Source organism: Momordica charantia (genome assembly GCF_013281855.1).
Source record: "Momordica charantia cultivar OHB3-1 chromosome 8 unlocalized genomic scaffold, Mcharantia_2.0 BLBB01000008.1, whole genome shotgun sequence".
NCBI classification, from domain to species: domain Eukaryota; kingdom Viridiplantae; phylum Streptophyta; class Magnoliopsida; order Cucurbitales; family Cucurbitaceae; genus Momordica; species Momordica charantia.
In genome coordinates, this window is record NW_028275166.1 from 21,081,900 (window position 1) to 21,086,782 (window position 4,883).

Consider the following 4,883-nt stretch of genomic DNA (forward strand, 5'->3'; position numbering starts at 1 on the left):
CTAAGATATCTCTCATAATAGACATATTAGGGAATGTCTTAGGACTTTGAACTTGCTTAGACATAAGTCAAGTGAGAAGCGTAGTCGTTGGTTTCTAAAGTAAAATGCATATTATCCTTAGCATGTCCTTGATTCTTTGTTGGCTAACTTGAAGTAATTCGGGCTAGGTTTTATCATTATAAGTCCAAATCCCAAATCCAAAACCATTATTTGTGACCACTTCCCATTTTACAAGAATCACTCATTTCAGCATTCACTATTCTTTAAAACTTTAGAGTTTGGAAATTATTTAGAAGTCCTTGAGGATCGATACTTGGATACTCCATCCATTTTATATTACTCTGACAGGTGTGCGCTTGCATCTATATAATTGTTACCACGCTTAGTGCGTGCGTTCAGCATAAATGCCCAGTCAAGTTTTTGGCGCCGTTGCCGGGGACTTTAGTTTTAAAATTATTTTCAAATTCTTTTAGTTTTTATTTTTGTGAATTGTTGTTGGGTGTAATTTCCATCCACCATTTTTGTTCTATATTTTTGGTCGTTTATCTCAGAAGGGTAAGTTAAAGTGCATGAGCACAAGATCTTTTCTTCTACCCCTTGACCCTGAGATTGAGCGGACCCTTCGAAAAACTCGAAAGGAGCAAAGACTTCGAAAACAACTAGAAAAGCAAAAAGAGAGAGAAGGTGAAATCAGTCCTGAAAGTGAGGTAGAGAGTACGAGCACATCAATGGCAGATATTCCACCTCGTGATCCGGTTGATCCACCTGCTGTTAACGGTAATATGAGGGATCATGCAAGAAATGATGAATTCAACCATATCCAGATGGCGGACAACAGAGATATGGCAATGCGAGAATATGCCGCCACGGCTTTTCAGAACTTTGATTCAGGGATAGTCAACCGTATTCCAGCCCACGCAAACTTTGAGCTTAAACCAATGATGTTCCAAATGTTGCAGACAATTGGACATTTTGGAGGGCAGGAACATGAGGATCCACATGATCATCTGAAATCATTCATTCAAATTGCAAATGCATTTCGATTACCTGGTATAACAGACGATGCTCTGAGACTAACACTTTTTCCATTTTCTTTGAAGGACCAAGCTAGAGCATGGCTCAATGCATTTCCACCGGGATCCATCACCACATGGGGGTCGTTAGTGGAGAAGTTCTTAACAAAATTCTTCCCACCTACTCGCCACGCTGATATCAGAGAGGAGATCATCTCCTTTAGACAGTATGATCGTGAACCTGTTCACGAGGCGTGGGAGAGATTTAAAGAACTAATCAGGAAATGTCCGAACCATGGCTTGCCGGCATGCATCCAGATAGAACATTTCTTTAGAGGTTTAGATCATCCTACTAAGATGATGCTAAACAATGCTGCCAACGGAGCCTTTACAAAGAAGACATTCAACGAGATAGTTGACTAACTAAATGACTTAGCTTCACACAACGAACTATGGTGTTCGCAAAGATCTAGGGCAGCACCAAAGAAGCAAGATCCAGCTGGAGTTTTGGCTCTGGACATTGCGACCTCGATGGAAAAAGAGATGGTTACAATGAACCAGAGGCTAAAAGAGATGGCATTGGGAATAAAAAATCCATTAGCCACGCCGATACAACCTGTGCAGTCGGATTATTGCACTCCTGCCCCTGTTTGCCAAGTCAACGATCTCATTTGTTCATTTTGCAGTGAAAACCATATTTATGATAATTGTCCACATAACCCTGCTTCCGTTTTTTATGTAGGACATGGGAACAATAGGAACTTTAACCCATATTCGAACACCTACAACCCAGGTTGGAGGCACCACCCTAATTTCTCATGGGGAGGTCAAGGAGGTTCGAGCGGTTTTAATCAAGGGTAGAGCCAGCAGAACAAGCAGCCCTATGTTCCACCTACACAGCAATACATCCCACCACCGCAACAGCAGTACAATCAGAGAACACAGACTCCACCAGTTTAAAATAACAACTCAAATCTTGAGAATATGATGAAGGAGTACATGGCCCGAACCGACGCAGTGATACAATCCCAAGCGGCATCAATGAGGAATTTCGAGACCCAATTGGGACAGCTCGCCAATGAATTGAAGAATAGACCACAAGGTTCTTTTCCAGGCCATACTGAATTACCAAAACGAGAAGGGAAAGAACAGTGCAAAGCTGTCACCCTCAGGAGTGGACTGGCATATGATGGACCAACAATGCCAACAACAGATGTACAGATTCCGTCCACTGAACCAATTGTAAAGATACCAGAAAATCCAACAACACCAGAAAAAGAAAATATTAGAAAAGGTAATGAGGACACCCCGAGTGTTCCTCCACAGGTACAACCTTCTTTTACCCCTACTCCCCCGTTTCCACAAAGATTAGTTAAGAAAAATAATGATTCCCAGTTTAGAAAATTTTTAGATATTTTAAAACAACTGCATATAAATATACCATTAGTAGATGCTCTAGAACAGATGCCAAATTATGCAAAGTTTTGAAAGATATAGTTTCTAGGAAGAAAAAAATAGGAGAGCATGAACTGGTAGCCATGACAAAATGTAGTAGTGAAGCTGTAGGCAGCCCGCTACCCATGAAATGTAATGATCCTGGCAGTTTTACCATTACATGTTCCATAGGAGGAAAAAACTTAGGTAGGGCATTATGTGATCTAGGCGCTAGCATTAATCTTATGCCATTATCAGTTTTCAAATCTTTAGGCATAGGAGAAGCTAGACCTACTACGGTTACCCTCCAACTAGCAGATAGATCTATCATAAGACCTGAGGGAAAGATAGAAGATGTTTTAGTCCAGGTGGACAAATTCATTTTCCCTGCGGACTTTATCATTCTAGATTGCGAGGCAGACTTAGACGTTCCCATTATTTTGGGAAGACCATTTCTAGCCACTGGGGATACAGTTTTTAATGTGAGGAAGGGAGAAATTACAATGAGGGTAAATAATGAAGAAGTTAAATTTAACGTTCTAGACGCCATGAAATTACCAGGAGACTTTGAAGAGTGCTCTGCTATAAATAGCTTGAATCCTATTATGTTTGATGAGTTTTATGACTTATTAGTTACAGAGATTGAAGAAGAGCTTGATAAGATAGCAGAAGGACCAGAAGATGTGGCTAATCCTATTGAAAAAATACAAAAAGAAGAATGCAAGTCGTTACTTCCGTCCATAGTGGAACCACCCACGTTGGAGCAGAAGCCATTGCCGTCGCATTTGAAATATGCGTATCTAGGGGATAACGACACTTTACCAGTTATTATAGCTTCCAATTTATCACCTACTAATGAATATTCTTTATTGCAGATTTTGGAGAAGCACAAAAAGGCCATTGGATGGACGATAGCAGATATCCGAGGGATAAGCCCGGCCTTTTGCATGCACAAAATTCTATTGGAAGAAGATGCTAAGAACTCTATTGAGAGTCAAAGGCGGTTGAACCCGAAGATGAAAGAGGTTGTAAGGAAAGAAATTCTTAAATGGCTTGACGCCGGTGTTATATACCCAATATCCGACAGCAGCTGGGTAAGCCCAGTACAGTGTGTACCAAAGAAAGGGGGTATAACCGTGGTGGCCAACGAGGAGAATGAGCTCATCTCAACCCGAACTGTGAGCGGGTGGAGAGTTTGCATTGATTATCGCAAACTCAACAAGGTAACAAAGAAAGACCATTTTCCTCTCCCGTTTATTGACCAGATGCTCGACCGTCTGGCAGGTAAGGATTTCTATTGTTTTTTAGATGGATATTCGGGTTATAATCAAATTACTATTGCTCCAGAAGACCAAAAGAAGACAACATTTACGTGTCCGTATGGTACGTTCGCTTTTAGGCGAATGCCCTTTGGACTATGCAATGCACCCGCGACTTTTCAGAGGTGTATGATGGCCATCTTCTCTGACATGGTAGAAAATATTCTAGAAGTTTTTATGGATGACTTTTCTGTTTTTGGAAATTCTTTCGACGCTTGTTTAGTTAATTTGGAGAGAGTATTGGAGAGATGTGAACAAACAAACCTAGTCCTAAATTGGGAGAAGTGTCATTTCATGGTACAAGAGGGTATTGTTTTGGGTCACAAAATTTCCAAGCAAGGAATCGAGGTAGACCACGCTAAGATAGACATCATTTCAAAGCTACCTCCTCCTACAAATGTCAAAGGGATTAGAAGTTTTTTAGGGCATGGGGGATTTTACCGCCGCTTTATAAAAGACTTTGCTAAAATTTCTAAACCCTTGTGTCAATTGTTAGAACATGATAGACCATTTGTTTTTTATAATGACTGTTTAAAATCATTTGAAATGTTGAAAGTTGCTCTAAGTTCAGCTCCTATAATTATCGAACCTAATTGGGATTTACCTTTTGAGCTCATGTGTGATGCCAGTGATTATGCAATAGGAGCTATGTTAGGACAACATAAAAACAAGATCTTGCATCCTGTGTATTATGCCAGTAAGACTCTGACCGGTGCACAACTCAATTACACTACTACTGAAAAGGAACTGTTAGCAGTTGTGTTCGCCTTTGATAAGTTTAGGTCTTACTTGATAGGCACAAAAGTCATTGTTTTTACTGACCATTCTGCTTTAAAATATTTATTTGCTAAAAAAGATGCTAAAACACGTTTGATACGGTGGATTTTGTTACTTCAAGAGTTTGATATTGAAGTTAGGGACAGGAAGGGTACTGAAAACCAAGTTGCTGATCACCTGTCTAGATTGGAATCCCCGGTCTGTGATGATGGAACTGTTATACGTGAACAGTTTATTGACGAGCAACTCTTGCGAGTTGATTCAGTTCCGTGGTATGCCGATATAGCAAATTATTTGCTAAGTCGAATAGTTCCTTATGAGTTCAACAAGCAACAGGTAA

The 4,883-nt window shown here is 40.3% G+C and overlaps 1 non-coding gene across 1 annotated transcript; it reads right to left on the reverse strand.

The window, feature by feature from the left end:
- Window positions 1-1,208: 1,208 nt before the first annotated feature.
- Window positions 1,209-1,315, reverse strand: LOC148209765 (small nucleolar RNA R71). The gene has a single exon (XR_015793297.1). It is a non-coding gene; the product is annotated as a small nucleolar RNA R71 (small nucleolar RNA).
- Window positions 1,316-4,883: the final 3,568 nt, after the last annotated feature.